We start from the raw sequence: 23,852 nt of genomic DNA on the forward strand, positions 1-23,852 counted from the left end.
AAAACAAGCGTGTATGATATAAAGCCTTCAAAAATCAGGCATCAGTTTTCAAAACGCGCTAGCTGGATGCTTATTTACCTTGGATATGCCGTATACATTCTACTGATTACCATTAATGGTTTCATTGCCTTATACTTACAGCATAAACACATTGTAGGGCTATACAAATGACAAGACTGACACATTTAACTTAATGACCACTGGCTGACTATGGCAACACACCAAGGACAGACTAATGTGATATCTTTGTATATGCACTCAAAAAAGAGAAATGTATCTTTAATTTTGTTGGCTTAATTTACAGACGGTGCAGCAAAAACTTTCATTGTGTCTGTGTAACTCCGTAGTTCTGCAAAACTGCCCTCTGTGTAGTGCTCTGTAGCCTATACACTACTGACTTTTAAAGTATTGGAATTGCAGCTGCATACAAATTATACTACTTAACACTTGCAAATTCTGAGCATAGGGTGCACTGGATTATAAGGCGCACTGCCGATGAGCAGGTTCTATTCAGGTATATTTTCATTTAAGTTAAAAAGTTAAAAGTTAAAGTACCAATGATTGTCACACACACACTAGGTGTGGCGAAATTATTCTCTGCATTTAACCCATCACCCTTGATCACCCCCTGGGAGGTGAGGGGAGCAGTGGGCAGCAGCGGTGGCCGCGCCCGGGAATCATTTTTTGGTGATTTAACCCCCAATTCCAACCCTTGATACTGAGTGCCAAGCAGGGAGGTAATGGGTCCCATTTTTATAGTCTTTGGTATGACTCGGCCGGGGTTTGAACCCACAACCTACCGATCTCAGGGCGGACACTCTAACCACTCTAACCACTAGGCCACTAGGCGCACTCAACTATAAGGTGCATTAAATGGGTCATTTTATGTTAGTTTTTTTCGACATTTAAAACACTTCCTTGTGGACTAAATAACATGTAATGGTTCTCAGGTCAAAATATTCCATTCTACGGATCATCTTCAAACCGCTTTCTGAATTCTCTTCAGGAGGCGCAGTTTTGGGGGGGGGGGGGGGGGGGGGGGGGGGTTATATACATGGCTCCACTCCGACAGCGTCTTCTCCCCGTCACCTTTGTTGTACCGGTAATTTTTAGTGCTTCAATAGCAAGTCTACTGACAGAAATGAGTTAGAACTTAATACGCTACTTTGTATTAGAAATGGTTACAGCAGGAATGCCCCACAACAAGAGGATTGAGGGAAAAAAAAGGAGCTTACTGACTAAGGTGTCGGCGCAAACTGCAATGGCGGACACGCGCAATTTTTCGGGACTGCTGTATATCCCAAAAATACACATCAGCAAGTTCCAATACTGTAAGAAAAGTTGGTTTTACATAAGATTGTGAAACAAAACGTCAGATAATATGTCCCCTAATAGGTGCCGTTTTGCGGTTTTAAAGACACACCATAATAATGCCCGTATGTTGAAGCACAGTAGGTCTGACTACGGTAGCCGCAAGGCTCCCAAAATCCATCAAGCAGTGCGGCTTTGTAGATTACCAAAGTTGTACTAAAACATTTTGACAGATTTTTGAGCGCCGTTTGTAATGTTCTAAATTCTCAATGACACATCAAAGTGTTGGGCTTGTTTGCTCGCGTCATCTTGCAGTCCACATGAATCTCTTCTGTGTGACTGCCATCTACCGATCACACCTATTATAACAACTTGTACCAAATAAAAGTGTTTCAAGGTCCGTAAGCACAACCAAAATGATTCCGTACATTAGGCGCACCGGGTGATAAGGCACACTGTTGATTTATTTATTTTATTTTTTTTTGAGAAAAATAAAGTATTTTCAGTGTGCCTTATAGTCAGAAAAATTAGGTGCATTGCGTGCATTTGTGTGCAATACAAATCAATGTTCAAGCACACCTTTTCCAATTATTCCAGGTAGGAAACATTTTCCAAACTTGAGCACTGCTTCAAGTGCTCACACTTTATCCAAACATACCAGACTCTTGGTGTTAAATTGGCCCAAACAAAGTTCAAATGGCTTAATACACCCTTAAGCTGCATTCTTATTAGGTCATATTTTCTTAACATTGCCATTACTAATCATCTTAAACAGCATACGGTCTCAGTGTTTCATGGATAACTCCCTTAGTACAGTATGTTCAGCACATTGAATTGTTTAATACATTATACCAGAATATATGTATTTATTGTCCTTACTTGACTAATCGTTTTAGAGGTTGGTAGATAATACCAACAGTAGTGAATACCACCGGTCCCCAATCTTTAATTGCCTGGAGTACCTTCACTCACAGGTGATGGGGACTCTGCAGAATTGGCCTTTGGAAACAGAGCACACACAGATTGTGTTTGTACTTGCACTTGCATTTTTGACATTTTAAAATTAATTCTATTGAAAATGTTTGTACAACTACTTTAACAGTAAAACTAATCTTTTTTATTTAACAATGTTAATTATTAAAGATATTTTTTCTAATATAAAACAAAACACATGTCGTACACAAATTAAAATGACGGGAAAAAAATTAATACTCTACAATAATATTTTGAACACAGATCATGTTCTACAAAAAAACAGTCTAGATCAGGGGTGGGCAAACATTTTGGCTCAGGGGCCACATTGGCTTTTGAAATTTGACAGACGAGCTGGGTGAACACATGATGCATTTCAAAGCATATCGTATCTGTTGGAACTAAGAGTAGACTTCCCAAACATGGGCTATACATCTATGTTCAACAATATCGTATCAGAACCTCAAAGAAACACACAAATGGTATTAAAGGGTTTACCCTTACATTATCTTTCAGTGGGAACAGTGTTGTTGATCACTTTTTTTTTGCTAATGCGTCAAAGTCCAGTATCAGTTTTGTTGTGGCAATTCTCAAAACAGATTTTTGCCTAATTTTGTTGTACTATTTGGCGAGCCGGATTAAAAAGACCAACGGGCCGGATGTGGCTCCGAGGCCGTAATTTCCCCAAAAACTGGTCTAGATAGAACCTAGAAAAGATATTTGGCGGCGGTTGTCTTGTCCTACCATGTTTCTAATTTTTCCACTTTCTGCTAATTATGGTGGTTACGCTCTAAGACCAAAACGAAAAAAAGAAGAAGTATTTGAGACAACCATATAATGTGTATTTTTGACACATTAATTTTCTAACCAAAAAAATATTTAAAAAACGGCAAATTTCTGGAGTCACAAATGCCAAATCACAATTACATGGGGACCCACTATACACCCTTAAACATGTTTATTTTATTTTACCAGAATGAAATAAATATTTTGTATTTGCATTTTGTGCTGGTGGATTGTAAATGGAGATTTAAAATGTAAAAAGAAGAAACAGGAGCAAGCGAAAATAAATGATCAGTTATTAAAAAAACAAAACATTTAAACTCAAACGAATTGTGTCATATCTGCCCAGGTGTTCCAATGAGTGTCTTTCCATGTCTACCCAGGTGCTTCCCATCACTGCTCATTACTTGCTTTGTATATACTCCCCTGTCTTTCAGTCTAGTTGCGAGTTTGTTGCCATTCATGCCACATCCTAGCATCTATGTACTCATGCCTTTCTGTCACTGTACCCTGCCTGACCTTTGATCTTGCCTATTTCCTCAGGCCCTCCTTGCCTCTGCCATTGTTTGGACTGCCTTCATGTGTGTTGATCCTTGCCTGGAATAAACCCACCGGTATCTGTTCTGCCAACTTGTCTTTAAGTCCTCCTTTCACCAGCAAGCCTTGACAAATTGTTGATCAGCTGATAAAAGTTGAAGACTGTAGCCTTAAAAGGGTTAAATGTGGACTGGAATCTAACTTTCTTGGAGGTTAATGTAAGACATTCACACTGGAATGAAGGTCTTGATGGCAAAGGCTTTTGGTCTTTTCACGGAATTGTACAACTGAACAAGAAAAGGCTTCTTGGTGGCAAAGATGGATGCAGTAAGATATCAGTTTTATTTTTCCTATAGGATCCTACATGTTAAGATGTTTAATGGTAGAGAAATTAAAAAAAAAACACCCACGTAAACATGGGCTTTGATGGGCTTGTTCATGAGGCACAGGCTGCTCTTCAACCCAAATTGACAGAAAATTATATAAAAGACAACATTTTTAGGGATGTGGTTTGATGTAGTCGTGTGTTGGTACATGGGAAAAAGACCAAGGATGCAGATGTTAAAGTATAAAATAGTCTGAGGTCCTTAACAAGAAAAATGCACTGTAATCTGGTGGTACGTAATATTTTCTTTGTCCCTTTTAAAGACAGTGCAAACATGACAGCAGTATCACAAGCACATGTTCATGTGCACACATACACATATGTACCCTTTCTGAAGACATGACACTGACTTGCGTTCAATGTCTATGAAGCATTGTGAATATTTAATACACACACCGGTATTCTCACTAGTAGTGTTTACCAACAACAGACTGACCGTTTCAGAGGTGAAAGGTAAACGAGTTCAAAATCTATTTTCCATTAAAACACCAGCTAATGTAACCCTGCTAAATATTTCCATTGGTAGTTGCAAAGATGGAAGCCTCAAAGTGGGTGATATATTTTCCATGCTAACGTTGTGTGTACAGTAGAGATGCGCGGATAGGCAATTATTTCATCCGCAACCGCGTCAGAAAGTCGTCAACCATCCGCCATCCACCCGATGTAACGTTTGAGCAGAACTGCACCCGCCCACCATCCGCCCGTTGTTATATATCTAATATTAATAAAAAAATTAAAAAAAAGGGTGAAAACTACGCGAATTGCACCTTGTGCAGACAAGATTTTTCGATCGGACACGGAGGAATTAGCGATGTAAAAGACCACGTTGGGACAAAAAAACACAAGTCTAATGCCGTTGCTAGCGATACAAGTGGAAAACTTTCAACGTTTTTCGTCGCCCAAACAGATTATTTGGATGTGATAAATGCCGAAGTTTTATTTACGGAGGCAATAATTGAGCATGGACTTCCAATCGCACTGGCTGATCACATGGGACAGTTAATAATGTAATGCAACCTTTAAAAATCATTACGCGGTGATCGCGATCCCAAAAATAAACTTTTCTTGCATGATAATGTCCAGAAAAATTCGCTTTATATTACTATAGAGTCCTTTTAACGAATGAGTTTGATGGTTTATCACAAACCTTAAATGAAAGAAGTCCTTTGTTCTCCTGCACCATGCATGCGCAATCCTGTCGGCTGTATTTCACAGCACGACATACTGTTAAAAGTGTTTATACTATTTATACTTTCAATTAACAAATTGAAGTCTTGTGAAAGGTTGACAGGATAACTGGCATTAACTGTCAAAATAATTTCAAACTATTGAAGTTAGCTTACAGAATAAACATGTCAATCAACCCATATGATTTTTGCTGTAATATTTTTGTTTTGAAAAGTCACTGTGACTGATAGAAAAGTGATGGTTTTAGCAACATTTTAACCTGTCTGAATGCTAATAGTCATTTTGCGTCGGGGGGCGAAGCCCTGAACCCTCCACCAGGACTTTGTCCTGGACCTACCGGGGCCTGCGGCCCTTGGACCCTGGCTACTAGGTTTTTCTGATTTAAAAGTTGGCAGGTATGGTGAGGTTATAAAGCTTTTGCCTGTTAAAGAAAGGAGACTGATCCAATGCACAGACATTCGCGTGCCACGCTGTCACGACCCAGACGCACACCAGTGCGCAATCATATGGGAGCCGCGCTGAGCGCACCTCCAAGCGCGTCTCGCTGCCGGCGACGGCCAGATATGGGCCCACGCTCCAGCGCCATCCATTTTCAGGGCTAGTTGATTCGGCAGGTGGGTTGTTACACACTCCTTAGCGGGTTCCAACTTCCATGGCCACCGTCCTGCTCTCTATATCAACCAGGGTGAGCCCCACCCCTTTCATGAGCGCACTACGCGCGGAGTGACCCCTGTTACGCGCCCCCGGCAACAGGGGTGGCAAGCAGGTAAGCTGCGCGGGCGGAGCGCGCGGAGTGACCCATGTTACGAGCCCCCGGCCACGGGGGTGGCGGGCAGGTAAGCTGCTTACCTGCTGCGCGTGACGCCGGCCGCGGCGAAAGCGGACGAGGCGGGGTGTCGGTGCGGTGGGCGCGGTAGTGACCCTGGACGTGCGTCGGGCCCTTCTCGCGGATCGCCTCAGCTACGGCTCCCGGTGGGGCCCTCTCGGGGGAAGGGGCCTCGGTCCAGGACCCCGGCGAGGCGTCCCTTCTCCGCTCCGTAAAAGTGTCCATCTCTTTTCTTTTTTTTTCTTCTGTTGTGGCATATGCAGCAGGTGCCTGCTCGTTTTTCGTATGTGGGTAACAACATTTAACTATGTATATATATTTCCGAATTGGTTTAACTGCCACCCGCAAAAAAAAAAAAAAAAAAAAAAAATGAATCCGCCCGACCCGACCCGCGAGCGGATAAAATCTTAGTTTTTTTAATTTCATCCGCCCGATCCGCGGATAATCCGCGGACTCCGCGGTTGTGTCCGCAAACCGCGCATCTCTAGTGTACAGTATGCATCTGTGATTGTTTATGCATGTGCGTGGGACATGGGTTGGTCAGTCTGTTTTCGTATCAGCATTCGCTATTATTTCCGTGGCATGCTGACTGAACCCTTTAACTAGATGTTAGCTTGGGTCACACACCAGCTATGAGAATAAATATTGAATGCGAGATTAAAAAAACTCAAACAAAAGGATCTTGTTCATAGTATGTAAATGTAACGAATGCCAGCTTTGATTGATTGATTGATTTATTGAGATGTTTATTGACATCTTAAAGAATTGAATCCATGTAATGCTTTAAAAAGGCAAAAGGATGGCACAGAAAGCCAAAAGGCTTGTTTCCATTGTGGTCCATTAAATATTAATCACATTTGATACATTCACTAATAAAAGATATAAAACCTGTAACATATATTTAAAAAAATACGTTAAAAAAATTGATAAATTATGAACATATACACAGTATACATGTCAGGTGATTTGAAAAACAATATATACAAAAAAATACACTATGTACATGACACTATGTGCATGACTATGCACATGTTGACTCCAAGAGTGTGCAAAACAGAATGAGAAAATAGATATACACTATAACCACATATAAACCTGTTTGATGCTTCAAAGAGTTGCTGGGGATCAATTTTGGTTCGGATCAGGTAGAGGTTGAGCTGAGCCATGATTTTATGGCAGCTAGTGTGGCTGTGCTATAATATGTTACGTAAACTTCACCTTTTGATGCCTTAAGAGCTGTTTTGGACAATGAGTTGACAGCCATAGACTTGTAGGTCATTGGCGAGCAATGCACCAATAAAAATGCCATCTTTGTGAATTTCTGGTAGCTGGTTTAAGGACTGGACTGCACAGGATGACCCATTTTAAATGTATTTATTTCTATTTAATGATCATTTGGGTAGTTTTGTTTTTACTTATATATCCCTTTTAATGGTTGCATTTAATTCCAGTGTCTACTAATCTACAATTAATTTCCTTCAATTAGCTTTCAAATTTGTAGAAATACGTATTTGTGACACGTAAAAGCAGTATACACATTCTGGCTGTTTAGCATACAATGCTGTCACAGGGATCCTCCGGCTCAAGGATTGTGGCAAAGATGAGATTGCCCTTTATGATGCCCCCTTGTAAATGTGTCTGCTGCTTGTCATAGGATGAAAACACATTTCTTCCTTTTTGCATTTTGTTTTAACAACAGTTTACTTCTACTTACACTTGATAAACACTGGGCTGGAAGTTGATAAATAAATGAAATACTGCCTCTGCAGTTAAATGTTTTATGTTCATATTGCCAATGGAATGGATGGAATGGACATCATTTTTAACTAGAACAACACAACATTGTGTTCAATGTAAGAAGTTCAATGGCTCCTGCTGCAGCCATAGCTGATTAAAATGACTAATAGCGCTCCAGAATTGTTATTGCATTCTAAACTAGAAAGGCACTCATAGAGCGCAGACCTCCACCAAGCCTTATTTTATGGAAGTATTATTGTAGAAAAATTATTTGCAAATGCGTCTCTCTATCTGTATGTCTGTAATCCAATTTGCGTATCTGCATACTAATGTGTGTGTCTGTATCTCCGTGTGTGTAATCAGAGTTTTTTAAGTTGTCTGTATTATGAGTTGTCTGTGGGTAAAAACTAAATCTGTCCATCCGTATATCCTCGATTGGCTGTCGTTTTACACTTGACTTATTGCTTCGTTTTTGCCTTGAAAGAGTTGTGTGCATATTCAAATGTGTGTATGTGTAAAGCAATGGTAAATGGGTTATACTTGAACATCACTTTTCTACCTTTGAGTTACTCAAAGCGCTTTGACACTATTTCCACATTCACCCATTCACACACACATTCACACACTGATTGAAAAAGATGGCGGTGCTCCGTTCGGCAGCCTCTCCCCGCTCTCGTCACAAGATTTGCGTATTTTGGTTAATTTGTGTAGTTTTTGTTTTTTGTTTTACTTCAACCAACGGCACAACAATTGTTTACGACCGACAGACTCTTTTGGACATAAATTCAAAAACAACTCACCAACTTCAACGAAGCTCGGACCTCTTGAAGGAACTGCCGGCAGAATTGAGAGTCCATTCTAATGCCGGTAACAACAACAAAGGAGAATGGCGGACACACCATCGATACCGTGGCAGCCGAGGGGGAATAAGGAACCGCGTGAGAAGACGTGCGAGCCGGATGCCTCTCCCTTCTATCCTGCTCTCTAACGTCCAGTCAATTGAGAACAAGCTGGACGACATCAGGGCGAGGATTAAGTTCCAGCGGGACATCAGAGACTGCAACGTCCTGTGTTTCACTGAGACCTGGCCCACACCGGAGGTTCCAGACCACGCCATCAGCCTGGAGCCCTTCTCCGTGTACCGGAGCGACAGGAACGAGTCGTCGGGGAAATCGAGAGGCGGAGGCGTGTGTTTTATGGTGAATAAACACTGGTGTGGACCGAGCAGTGTGGAGAAGATAGGGGAACACTGCTCACCGGAATCTGGAGTTTCTCATCATCAAATGCCACCCGTTCTACCTACCAAGGGAGCTAACATCAGTCATACTCATCGGAGTATACATTCCACCCCAGGCCAACGTTGAGACCGCACTTTCGGAGCTCTACGACCAGGTAAATAAACTCCAGACAGCTCATGTTGATGCTGCTATTGTGGTTGCTGGGGCTTTAATAAGTCGAAACTTAAAACGGTATTACCAACGTTTTACCAACACGTGACCTGTCCTACCCGAGGCGATACTATACTAGACCGCTGCTACTCGCAGTTCAAATGCGGCTTTAAGTCACAATCTTTATCAGCCTTCGGTAAATCAGATCACTCCGCCATCTTGCTCGTACCCGTGTATAAACAAAGATTGAAGCGCACCCCCGTGGTGACGAGAGAAGTCAAACGTTGGTCTGTGAACTCAGAGAGCGCGCTCCAGGACGCGCTAGATTGTACAGACTGGAGCGTGTTCCACGAGGGCACTGACAACATTGACGAATATACAAACACTGTGCTGGACTTTGTTGGTAAACTGGTAGAGGAAATAGTCCCCACATACACAGTAAGGGTTTTTCCAAATCAGAAGCCCTGGGTTACAGCAGAGGGCGCGCAACCGGCGACATGCACGCGTACAAGGCAGCGTGCTATGACGTCAGGCGTGTAGTGAAGCAGGCAAAGGGAAGATACAAGGACAAAATGGAGTTTCAATTTCAGCAGGCTGACTCCAGAGCTGTATGGCAAGGACTCAGAACCATGACAGACTACAAAGGTAGCCCCCCCATGGTGAATGCTGATGTCTCCCTGGCAAATGAGCTGAATACCTTTTATGCACGGTTTGAGAATGCAAATTCAAACAGCAGCCTACATGGCGCCGCAAAAGAGGGTATGGCCACTGGCAATGGAGACTCAGCATTCAGAATAACAGAACATGACGTGAGGAGAACCTTTAAGAGGGTGAATACCAGGAAAGCCACATGGCCAGACGGCATCCCCGGTTGCGTCCTAAAAGTCTGTGCTGACCAACTGGCACCGGTATTCACAGACATATTCAATCTGTCCCTTGAACAGTCCGTCATCCCCACCTGTCTGAAAAAATCCATCATTGTCCCTGTTCCAAAGAAATCTGCCCCTGCCTGCCTCAATGACTAACGCCCCGTAGCCCTCACCCCCATAGCCATGAAGTGTGTTGAGTTCAAATCCCGGCCGAGTCATACCAAAGACTATAAAAAATGGGACCCATTACCTCCCTGCTTGGCACTCAGCATCAAGGGTTGGAATTGGGGGTTAAATCACCAAAATGATTCCCGGGCGCAGCCACCGCTGCTGCCCACTGCTCCCCTCACCTCCCAGGGGGTGATCAAGGGTGATGGGTCAAATGCAGAGAATAATTTCGCCACACCTAGTGTGTGTGTGACAATCATTGGTACTTTAACTTTAACTTTAACTTTTACATAGGGACGGCGTGGCGCAGTGGAAGAATGGCCGTGCGCGACCCGAGGGTCCCTGGTTCAATCCCCACCTAGTACCAACCTCGTCATGTCCGTTGTGTCCTGAGCAAGACACTTCACCCTTGCTCCTGATGGGTGCTGGTTAGCGCCTTGCATGGCAGCTCCCGCCATCAGTGTGTGAATGTGTGTGTGAATGGGTAAATGTGGAAGTAGTGTCAAAGCGCTTTGAGTACCTTGAAGGTAGAAAAGCGCTATACAAGTACAACCCATTTATCATTATTTATTTATATACTCCCCCCCCCCCACTATAGACCCCCTGCAATTTGCATACCGCCCAAACAGCTCAACCGACGATGCAATTGCACACGTATTGCATACTACCACGACACACCTGGACAAAAGGCAGGGGAACTATGTGAGAATGCTGTTCATAGACTACAGTTCAGCATTCAACACCATAGTCCCATCCAAACTCGTCATCAAGCTCAAGGACCTGGGCTTGAACTCAACCCTCTGTCAGTGGGTCCTGGATTTCCTGACAGGCAGACCACAAGTGGTGAGAGCAGGGAACTGCACCTCATCACCCATCATCCTCAACACCGGTGCCCCCCCAGGGCTGTATTCTGAGCCCCCTCCTCTATTCACTCTACACACATGACTGTGTGGCTAAAAACACCACCAACTCCATTGTGAAATTTGCTGACGACACAGCTGTGATGGGTCTGATCTCCGGTAACGATGAGACGGCCTACCTGAGTGAGGTGAAGAACCTGGCACTGTGGTGTTAGGAGAACCACCTCGTCCTGAACGTCAGCAAGACCAAGGAGATCATAGTGGATTTTAGGAGACGGGGGGCAAGAAACTACAGTCCACTCAGCATAGACGGCACGCCGGTCGAGAGAGTGACCAACTTCAAATACCTTGGAGTGACAATATCAGAAGACCTGTCCTGGACCACACACATAGACAACGTGGTGAAAAAAGCACAACAGCGTCTCTACTTCCTCAGGAGACTCAGGAAGTTCAAGCTAAACCACAAGATCCTCAGAAACTTCTACTCATGCACAACAGAGAGTGTCTTGACTGGATACATCACCTCCTGGTTTGGGAATAGCACCGCACACGATCGCAACAGACTGCAGAGAGTGGCCAGATCAGCCGAGTGCACCATCGGAGGTGTGCTCCCAACCATCTGCAACATCTACACCAGGCGGTGTAGATCCAAGGCCAAGAGGATAATGAGGGACTCTAGCCACCCAAGCAACTGCCTCTTCTCACTGCTGCAGTCAGGCAAGTGCTACCGGAGTCTCATGGCCAACACGGAGAGACTCAGGAGGAGCTTCTATCCCCAAGCCATCAGACTGCTCAACTGCACCGCTGATTAACACTTATCACAATTGCACAAAACCGCACGCACAAGAATCACTTTACCTACCACTGTAATTACCGGACTACAATACTCTTCATTCAATTACTGTAAATAATGTAAAAACAAGAGTATAAAGAAGTCATACTGTTCCATTACCTTTGTTCATACTACTGTCACTACTCAACTGCCAAAGAACTGTATACATCTTAATATTTATTACTTCCTATATTGTATATACTGTGTATACTGTCTATACTGTTATACTATTTGACATTGCACTGGTACTGTATGTGACTACTGTACTTTTACTTGTACTGATACTTCTACCATAACTACTGGGACATATTGTGCAACTTATTGTCTTGTAATTAATGTACATCAGAGCTATTCAATTGTTTGTATTTTTTGTATTTAGTGTATTAGATTCAGCAACTAGTGTTAGGATCCCACTGTTCGCAATAGAGCATGGAAAAAAGCATTTTACTGTAGTGTACTCTGCATGTGACCAATACAACCTTGATCCTTGAACCTTGATGGCGGGAGCTGCCATGCAAGGCCCTAACCACGACCCATCAGGAGCAAGGGGGAAGTGTCTTAGTCAAGGACACAACGGACGTGACTAGGATCGAACCAGGAACCCTCAAGTTGCTGGCACGGCCACTCTACCAACCGAGCCACTGTGTCTCGGAGTGGCAACCCGTGTCGAACAGAAATGTCTGTAATCCGATTCGTGTGAAGCAAGAACCCTGATCGGCTATCCGTTTTCACGTGACTTTTGCAACACTTCTGCCTTGGAAGAGCTGTCTGTCCATGCTGGGATACAAAATTGTAAAAATAGTTGTCTGACCGGAACTTCACCTTGCCTTTCCCTATACTCACCACTAGTCAGCGCCTTCAGAGGGTCGTAGCTACGTGCTGTGTTAAGATAGAGGAACTTTTGCGTTCGAACACTGTGGAGATAGTAATGATAAAAATTGTGGATTGTTACGTTCATGCCTTGATTGTCAAATATGTTGTTGGTAAGCATGATCTTCTCTATTCTGCAATAAAGCGTGATATTGCTAAGCGGCCAGCCCACTACTATGGATGGGCACCGAATTCGGTACTTTATTGGCACTGACCGAAACCGGACGGTACTACCGGGTACAGATTCACGTAAGATCAAATGGTGCAATGTTTCGGTTCTGGGGTTGCGTCACGTCACATCCGGTTTCCATAGCAGTGGCGTGGGTGATACTTGCTAGAAAAACAGGTGATTTCGAAGCAGAAATACCCTTCAATTGTTCATGACAAAAACCCAACCATGCCAGATAGAAAACTCTAAAGTGTGGCTCCACTTTTCAAATTGTAATGCTGATGCAGATTACGATCGCTGCAATATTTCTGGCGCTAAAATCCAGGTAATGGGCCGGGATACCTCCAGTCTGAGGAAGCACCTAGTTAAACATAAGATTTATCTCATGGCTGAAGAGTGCAACATTTTTGACAGCCGAGATAGATGACGGCTACAACTCCGGCATTTAGCAACTGTAGCGACTCGGCTGCAGCCAGCGACACAGAAGACGAAACAATATGAATATTTAGTGACGTGTCGTGCCAAATTCTGCATCTACTGCCGTGGGAGCAAGCATGGGGGCGGAGCTCTGTTCTTTGTTGAGACAGCGGTAACACTTCCGTGTTATTAGTGATGTCAATGATAAATGTGGATTATAACGATCATGCTTTGTCAAAAATGTTGTTGGTGTAACATTTGACATTCGTACCTGAATAAATGCTTTTGATTATCTGTACATTCTGTGTTGTACTTAAGTACTCACTACACTGCTTAATTATGTCTTAATAAGCCTAATTCTGCAAAGGAGCCCATCAGCCTGCTACTTTCTGGAAATTACATTAATAACATCCTGTAATTTCATTTTATGAATATGTATTTCATGTTCTGATAGATTGAAAACATTAACACAAATACAATGGGAACAAACACTGCCATGTAAAAAAAACCATGTATTTTATGCCATAAATGTGTCTCACATACGTCTATTTTGCTCAAACAATGTACTAACATCATGTCGATTAGTATGTACAACGTTAGTATTATACAAAACTTGTGAATTTGGACTTATTTTACTAATCACAGATGCAGCTAGAAGGGGATTCATAATTTTGTCCATCCTGGACAAACTGAAGGCCAAGTTTGAAGTGAAAGATGAAGATTCTGCTTTCAAGATGGCAATCAAGGAGAAGGCCTGGGAAGGCCTCTCCCATCCTTACTCAGTATGTGGTTAAATTATATTTTTTATCAATAGACACTTTTGTTTAAAATCTACTTAATGGTGCAATTATTTATACATAAAATGCATGATGAAAATGTCAATGTCTATAGGAGGCTACCTAGTTTTAAATTAAAGTACCACTGATAGTCATACACACACACTAGGTGTGGTGAAATTACCCTCTATATTTGACCCTTCCCCTTGTTCCACCCCCTGGGAGGTGTGGGGCGCAGTGAGCAGCAGCGATGGCCACGCCCGGGAATCATTTTGGTGATTTAACCCCCAATTCCAACCCTTGATGCTGAGTGCCAAGCAGGGAGGTAATGGGTCCCATTTTTATAGTCTTTGGCATGACTCGGCCGACCGAGGCTTGAACTCACAACCTACCGATCACAGGGCGGACACTCTGTTTTGGGCCCGCCTAGAGAATACAGCTGTAGAACTTATAAGTACAGGGGACAAGTTTTGTAATGTGGATTGCCGAAAATGTGTTCTGTTAGAAATTCTAATGCAATCATATTATTTGAATTAACTGTTCATGAGGTGGCGACTTGTCCAGGGTGTACACCGCCTTCTGCCCGAATGTAGCTGAGATAGGCTCCAGTGCCCCCCTGCGACCCCAAAGGGAATAAGCGGTAGAAAATGGATGAATGGATGTTGTGTACTTTGTTTAAAGGGCAAGAGGTGATCCAGCAGCAGGAAGAGCAGAATACGTCTGAAGGTGAAGAAAATCTAGCAGCGCCACAACTGTAAAAAGGAAGAAAACACATTCAGCTCTTGGAGAGCTCTTTGAGGATGAAGACCACACAGTGCTACGACAGACTAAGGTAGACAACAGTGTACTTTCTTTGTCTGATAATGCCAAGAAAGAGTTACATATCTACTGGAGCTTTCCAGCAGTCCTCAGCTCAGTGCAACCCATTGGCGTTGTTAGGCCTATTTTAGGGGGGCTTGAGCCCCCCTAAAATAAAAACACACACATTATTACACAGACATGTGAATTGGATTACAGACACACAGATTGAGATACACATTTGCAAACAATTTTGCTACAACATTACTTTTTATTTCCCCAATATAAAACAATCATTGTGAAAGAACTGTTGGTCTATAAAGACCACTCTATAAAGCATCCTCAATCTTTGAAGATTGTCCGCCCAGAACAACGATGGTAGAAATCATTTACACTTATGCCACTCTTTATTATTGAAGACACTTATGATGAAGAGGATGTCCATGTTGGTGTTTATGTACATGGTTGCTACAAAACAAAACATAGAATTATAATCAAATAAACATTGCAAGTTAAATATGCAGTCTTTCTAAAACAGTCATAGATGAATGTTTTACTTTAAAATGAAGATGACGTCAAGATTTATTGAAAATGGCGAAGGAGTAAAATACTGTCATTTGTGGCAATTCTCTTTAAAACATGAAAACATATTATGTATTTGAATGCAGTATTGGCTGTAAATACGTTAAGGGTAACTGCAGATTATGGACTAACTAACCTACAAAGAGATAAACCCTAACAATTGCATACCCTCCTGCCGGCTGTAATGAAGGTATATGAATGGTTTGGGAATGTTTGTCATAAATACATTGTAAATCATATCACTGCGGTGGCAATCCTATCTTCAATGGCGGACTTTTTTTTATCATTATGAAAGCATGATTATTAATCACAATTATTCATTGTTAGGTAAAACATAGTGTTGTGGGGGGGTAATTAACATTATTCATATATTTAAGGACAGTCCTTTTTGTGTTTTGATTAGGGCTGCAACTAACGATTAATTTTATAATCGATTAATCTGTTGATTATTACTTCGATTAATCGATTAATAATCGGATAAAAGAGACAAACTACATTTATATCCTTTCCATTATTTTATTGAAAAAAAAACAGCATACTGGCGCCATGTTCTTTCAACTTGCCAAATAAAAGAAGGAAAATGTTTCAAAAATGCACACTTTTGACACCCCTGCTATAGATAATAACAAATTAAATCGATAAATCTATGGCTAAAAAGCAGAGCCTGACGACGCATGCGCGTTTAACACAATTATCTCTCTCTCTCTGTCTCTCCCCCTCCCTCACGAATGCTGCTGAACGCACAAATTGTTGTGTTTTTAACCTTCTTAAACTTGAACGTACATTGAAAATACACGCAACCCTAACTCAAAATGCCGGACATTTGAGGCATTTAAGAAACACCGCCCGACAGCTCCGCAAAAGAGTACATGTCCGGTGAAAAGAGGACGTATGGTCAGGACCGAACTCGGTCGCTGCTAGCATGCTATCACCGGACATGTCCTCTTTTGACAGCATGCTAGCAGCTAACGGACTACGATAGACTGACCATACGTCCTCTTTTCACCGGACATGCCCTCTTTTGCGGAGCTGTCAGGGCGGAGTTTTTCAAATGCCTCAAATGTCCAGCATTTTGAGTATTGTTTACACAACGTGCAGTACGCTACTTAATATGTTCGTGTGGAAACTCGTTCGGTACACCTCCGCATCGAAACGAAACCCCCGTACCGAAATGGTTCGATACAAATACACGTACCGTTACACCCCTATTATTTTGATTATTGTTTCTCAGCTGTTTGTAAATGTTGCAATTTATAAATAAAAGTAAAAAAAAAAAAAAAAAAAAACGTAGCCTGTGCGCATGAGCATAGCATAGATCCAACGAATCGATGACTAAATTAATCGCCAACTATTTTTATAATCGATTTTAATCGATTAGTTGTTGCAGCCCTAGTTTTGATTATAATAAGTACCGACATTTCATGTTGTTCTCATTACTTTATGCCTTTACTTTATTTATTCATTGTGGAAGTTTTTTGGGGGGATACTATTGACCTTATACATTTGATTGTTTTAGTGGGAAGCACGCATATTAAATGACAAAGTATAGTGTTATTATTACATTATTGATTGTACTCATTACATTTCCACAATTCCTGCAATTATGCGCATGCGCAGATGCGGGGGGTAGATCAATTCCAATGAGGAGCACGTCTCGCCAGAACACCAGCAAGAAATGTTTGCACTTGACGGAAAAGTGTCTTCAGACTTTATTTAGGGCGATGGCTAGCCGTTAGTCCTGCAAGTGCGACTCCAAGGAGACAAACAGAGCAGGGTATTGTAAAGGCGTCTACACCTGTCACTATTTAATAACGGCCACATTTTTAACACATGTGAGTTAGGGCCTGGCCCCACAGAACCTTTTTTAGGTGGAAACCGTGAAGAGTACCGTTTTAGTCTTTTAACCCCACGCAAATGTCATTTTTGGTGGTCTGAAACAAAAGTTTTTGAAAACTGGCTCCAGAATGACAAGGTCTGAAAACTCCGGCATTGTCGTTTCCGTGCTGCGAAAGAAGCCGCCAGAGTACCCAAGATGGATTCCATTCAATTCAATCCAAACAATTTTATTAATCCCTCAAGGGGCAGTTCATTTAGAGCAGCATGTTGTCGTGGTTCATAGAGCCTATACATGGCCCACAATAAATAAGTAAATATATATATGAACAGCACAACAATACAACAATCAGAAATGTCGCCGCCTCCTTCCCAACCTGCCGCCGTCCCCACAGAGTGAAGGCAGGCTCAACAGCTATCAACAACAAGGCTGTGATTGTGATGTAGAGTAGTTACTACGATTAGCTCTTCGGCAACAACACCTTATCATCATCTGCCAACTATACATCAGCCTTGTGAGCACCCTTTGAGCAGAAAAATTTACGAAAAAAAGGAGAACATTCAAACTCTGAAATAATTTTTTTGAAAATCAAGCCTACATTTCCTGCAATTAGGTGTATTTCTACACTAGTTTACCTTTACATTTATTCTCATCTACCAACCACTTGTGGCTGTCTTTTTTACATGTTTACGTCCCATGTAATGTACCGAAGAATTTTTAGTTAGTTTGTTTTAGTATGTAATTCAATAACATTAATGCAATTGAAAATGTAACTTAGAAACTCTGTAACTTGCGTGCAAAGAACTCAGAAAACGTTTCCCATTTGGCAACTCCATCCTCTAGCTACACCCCCGTCAGGTAATACTTCTGGTGTTGACGCCTCTGTTTACGATCACTCACGTCAAAAATATACCGTCTCGCTGGCTACTAATAAATACTCGAGAACTACAACTGTTTCGGAACTAACAGTGTTCAGATGGTAATCATCCAAATTTGATTTTGTAAATTGTGCACCTAATGACCTCAACTCTTTTCCTTTATGGTTTTGTTATTTGACAGTTTTGTAGTGAATTTACACATTGTAGCATGTTGGAGGTGTGCGCATGGGCTTACTTGCATGCTCAGTGAGTGAGATAGTGATTTGTGTTGATGACCCTCTATTCTTTTGTGCTGTATGAGAAAATATTTGCTAAGCTGCTATTTGCCAAGAAAAGAGCCGGAGTCGAAGTGTAGCCTTAGGCAAGTTCTTATGTAACTCAAGCTCGCCATAATGTTTGAGACTCTTGCTCCATGTGAGTCAGTATCCCACCTGTATTGGGTGCCAACCTGACACACATATCCTGACCTGACTCGCAAATCAGTGCTCAGCTCAAATAAACGTTCCTCTTTTTCCCCACCTCATCCTTGTGGCGCCCCCTTAAAGGGGAACATTATCACCAGACCTAAGTAAGCGTCAATATATACCTTGATGTTGCAGAAAAAAGACCATATATTTTTTTAACCGATTTCCGAACTCTAAATGGGTGAATTTTGGCGAATTAAATGCCTTTCTATTATTCGCTCTCGGAGCGATGACGTCAGAACGTGACGTCACATCGGGAAGCAATCCGCCATTTTCTCAAACACATTACAAACACCGAGTCAAATCAGCTCTGTTATTTTCCGTTTTTTCGACTGTTTTCCGTACCTTGGAGACATCATGCCTCGTCGGTGTGTTTCCGAAGGGTGTAACAACACGAACAGGGACGAATTCAAGTTGCACCAGTGGCCCAAAGATGCCAAAGTGGCAAGAAATTGGACGTTTGTTCCGCACACTTTACCGACGAAAGCTATGCTACGACAGAGATGGCAAGAATGTGTGGATATCCTGCGACACTCAAAGCAGATGCATTTCCAACGATAAAGTCAAAGAAATCTGCCGCCAGACCCCCATTGAATCTGCCAGAGTGTGTGAGCAATTCAGGGACAAAAGACCTCGGTAGCACGGCAAGCAATGGCGGCAGTTTGTTCCCGCAGACGAGCGAGCTAAACCCCCTGGATGTCTTGGCTCACACCGTCCCTTATGCCACCGAAGATGATCAAGAGAAGAATATCAACCCTAGCTTCCCTGGTCTGCTGACATCAACTCCAAAACTGGACAGATCAGCTTTCAGGAAAAGATAACGGATGAGGGTATGTCTACATAATATATTAATTGATGAAAATTGGGCTGTCTGCACTCTCAAAATGCATGTTGTTGCCAAATGTATTTCATATGCTGTAAACCTAGTTCATAGTTGTTAGTTTCCTTTAATGCCAAACAAACACATACCAATCGTTGGTTAGAAGGCGATTGCCGAATTCGTCCTCGCTTTCTCCCGTGTCGCTGGCTGTCGTGTCGTTTTCGTCGTTTTCGCTTGCATACGGTTCAAACCGATATGGCTCAATAGCTTCAATTTCTTCTTTAATTTGGTTTTCGCTACCTGCCTCCACACTACAACCATCCGTTTCAATACATGCGTAATCTGTTGAATCGCTTAAGCCGCTGAAATCCGAGTCTGAATCCGAGCTAATGTCGCTATAGCTTGCTGTTCTATGCGCCATGTTTGTTTGTGTTGGCATCACTATGTGACGTCACAGGAAAATGGACGGGTGTTTATAACGATGGTTAAAATCAGGCACTTTGAAGCTTTTTTTAGGGACATTGCGTGATGGGTAAAATTTTGAAGAAAACTTTGAAAAATAAAATAAGCCACTGGGAACTGATTTTTAATGGTTTTAACCCTTCTGAAATTGTGATAATGTTCCCCTTTAAGAATGCTACACTAGGCAATTGCACATTTGGCCCACAGCTAAAACTGCTTAAGTATGTGTTGAAAATAAGTACAAGTTTGAAACATGTATAAAAATATTACTTTTTTTGTTATATTTGAGTTTTTAATAGAGAGAACTTTGGAACAATACGATTCGCAAAAGTTAATACATGTCTAAAGATGTTCCTACTTCTGGGAAAGGGAACACAGCCAAGTCACTTAGTGCTGAGATTCTTTCAAATAAACATTGGGAGAAGAGAATAGAACAGTTTAGGCGTTATAGTGGGCCAAGTCCCTCAGCACAGGTAAACTAAATAAGCTCCAGGGCAGGAGTTGACGTTAGGTTTCATTTCAATAATAACGCTTATGTGAAGCGGACGGGGAACATTAAGTGCTCAGATACATGCACACAACCACCAACATGGTGATTTATTCTACCTCCACGGATATTAAACTAATGTGAATTTATCCTTAAACCCTTATCGTGAAAACAATATTCAGACTTTGTCACAAACACACACACACACACACACACAGTCAAGCACACTTAATTTTCCATAATATTCCCTTTGCACCCATTTTAAAGCCTGCTCTATTGACATTGCAATAGTCCACTGGGAGCCCTAAGAAATAATGTGCAGACAAGATGTATTGCTCACACACACACATTTGTGCGCACAAACTTACAATACATTATTCACACACATTTGGAAACATTCCTCCCTGTATAGGGCACAGGGAGGCACACATAAAGAAATAGTGTTGTGCAATATGTACGCTTCACACACACGCACGCGCACACACACTCACACAAACATTTGCAGAGGGAAGGAACCTATTTAAATGCTAAGTAAGCAGTCTCTCCCTTTTGGGGCAATGTGATTATACAGTGGATCTCATAAGCAATGCTTCACAAATAGATTTGCACATGTAGAACTTAATTACATGCGGCCTCGTTTCTCTCTGTGTGTCATAGTCACAGGAATCTATCTATTGAGGGAGGTGGCGTTCAAGAAATTACCTCCCTACAACATGTTTGCTTGTAAAGCCGATCCAATGCAGTTGAGATTGGATGGATGTTTACATAAACAAGTCCAAGCTTAGTTTCCGGCGTCGCCCTGCAGATTCAATACAATACAAATTTAGCTTCTGCAAGACAAAAATGAACCCCCCTGTGAGTTGACAAAATTGAGTCTGTGCAATTTTATGAAAGAAGATGCCTTTTGTTCTTAGCCAAAAGCCTCTTAAAACGGACCGACAATCACATTGTCATGGTCAGAGACACACGTTTAGAGTGTTCTTTGCTGATCCGAGACCTTCTACCTTGGAAAAACATAAAATGGAAACCCCTGTGAGCGTAGTGTTCAAATTCTGGCAAGAAAAAAAACGCTTCTTATAGGCTTATTCAGACTGTAACAGAGCAGAGGCCGTACCACTGTGGACTGGCTGGTCCAAAAAGAGGTGCTGTTTGGCATGATAATGTTCCAGCTGCAGTCAACACAGTGCAGCCGTGCACTTCAACCTGTTTTTCCAAATTCCTTGTTTTTCTTAACACAACTATATCGCAGTCTGACGTTTACAAACGACTTCTTTTTTTCTCCATCTTACATAGCACAAGAATGAATCTCTTAAGAGTTTGCAATCTGAAACCAGCAACTATGCTCTTTCTCTTCTTCTCACTGTTAATAAAGCTGTGGCTACTATGAACAGAGGCTGACAGAGATAAATGGAAAGGGAGAAGAGGAAAGGGATGAAGGGAGGAGAAAGAATTGGCGAGCAGGATGCACAGGAATAAAATAGGCCTTCATTGTTTCATATTTTCACAGGCGTACATTCAAACAGGGTTTCTATTTTGTGTTTGCTGAGGCAACTGAAAAAGAGATCCCTCTCAGGACAAAGAGGTTAACTGAACGTTTTAAAGCTCCACCACACACACTACAGAGATACACTGAGGGATGGCATGGGTCTGTCTTCATGAGGAAACATGCAATGTGAGAGTACTCATCTATTTTGATTAGAAATCACAACAAACACCTGGGGATGATGTCTTTAAATGATGTAGGCAGTCTGTTGTAGAGTGGGTATCTAGTAGATGTGGGCAGATCGGTTAAAATATAGATCAATAACAGTGTTAGATCTGTACTAGTGTAAGGAGATCGATATTATTATGTTCTATTCTCTTAGTTTTTTCTATTGGGTTGTTCAAATCTGTGTATGTACATATCACTTTATGAGGTGTCTATGTGAAATCAGTAACATTGGGAAATACAAAAAACTATACGTTTGATAGCTATAACAAAGAGGAGGAAACATAATATATCTTAAAGGTGTTTTTACCTCCAAATGGAGGTCGTGTTTTAGCTGGGTTCTGTCAGTGGGTTACTTAGTTAGCAACGTAGCTCAAAATATACATGGGGAGATTTTCAATTAAACTTTCAAAATATGTCAGAAATGTGATTTTGGGGTTAATCTGGATAATTTCTACAACGTTACCTTAAATTACGAGGCTGCATTTATTTTTGTGTGTGTACGCTAGCAGTCCCGCCTCCACCCACAGAGACAACAAGGTGGACTAGTGGGTTCACTACATTTGATCTAATTTTGCTAAAGAACAAATATGATTGATCAGAAAAATTATGTTGCTTCGATTAATCGTTTAATCGACTAATGCAATTTGTAACTAATACCACATGGAGTGCCCAGAGCTTTAAATAAGATGTTATTGGCTGCTGCAATAAAACGCATGTGACTGCAGTGGTGTGTGGATGCTGTGATCTGCCATGCAGATCATGACAGAGTTTTTAAAATGTTTCATATTAAATAATGCACATGTTAAAAGTGTAATTTCAATCTTGATGATGTGCATTTAATTGAAAAAAATAATAAAGGTGAGGGCAATCACAAAAATTGTTGATTTCAACAATGTTCCCCATAATACGCATTGAGGCTACAACATTTTGTTCATCTAATTACGTGAATAATTGACTAATCGATAGATCGGTCGATTATTAAAATAACCGATACCAAGAGTAAACCCTCGTGCAGCTTTTTTTGAAAGAGACAAAGAACATAAACACACACAGACTTGGCGATTAAATGTATCATTCGATTAATTAACTCTGCCAGGAGGTTATGTTTTCGCTGGGGTTTGATTGTTAATCTGTCTGTTTTTAGTTAGCAATATTGCTGGGATTTAAAAGTAAGCTTTAAAGACATTTCACAAAAGGGACAAGAAAGAAGTGTTTATACAATTTGGATGATCTGCGTCACTCTCAACATGTTCTTTCCCGCAGTGCGGTGCATCCATGAGGGGGAGGTGTGTGCCGTCGATGCTCAGTGCTTCATTGCATATCTTTTCAGTGTTTTTCTGTACCGTGGTACCTCAAATTGGATTCCACGACCAAGATTGTAACTCAGAACACTCATATTCAAATCAGCGCCACCGATTGAAATTAATTTATATTAATATAATCCGTGCTTGGCCCTCCCCCAAAAAACACAGTTTTAATCGGCAACATGCCCTTTAAAAAAAAAAAACTTACAGATACGAAAAAACGATTTAATATTGTATACAATATAATATACCACAAACAACTACCATAGTTTAATGCAATAATGTAATAATATCGTACAGCATTTGCCTTTTCAGCGGACGAATGCAGTGTCTCCTTCGCTGATTCTGCATCCAGTGTTACCAACTCTGCATTTATCTACTTATCATAAACAACTTGTTTTCTTAGAGCTGTTGCATGCTTCTG

At 41.7% G+C, this 23,852-nt stretch overlaps 1 protein-coding gene across 1 annotated transcript in view; it reads right to left on the reverse strand.

Annotated features, from left to right (window-relative positions):
• The window catches only part of il1rapl2 (interleukin 1 receptor accessory protein-like 2), a 647,587-nt gene that overhangs the window by 604,038 nt on the left and 19,697 nt on the right, over positions 1 to 23,852 (reverse strand). The gene's annotated exons all lie outside the window — the stretch shown is intronic.

This window comes from Nerophis lumbriciformis, linkage group LG35 (assembly GCF_033978685.3).
Source record: "Nerophis lumbriciformis linkage group LG35, RoL_Nlum_v2.1, whole genome shotgun sequence".
Classification (NCBI taxonomy): Eukaryota; Metazoa; Chordata; class Actinopteri; order Syngnathiformes; family Syngnathidae; genus Nerophis; species Nerophis lumbriciformis.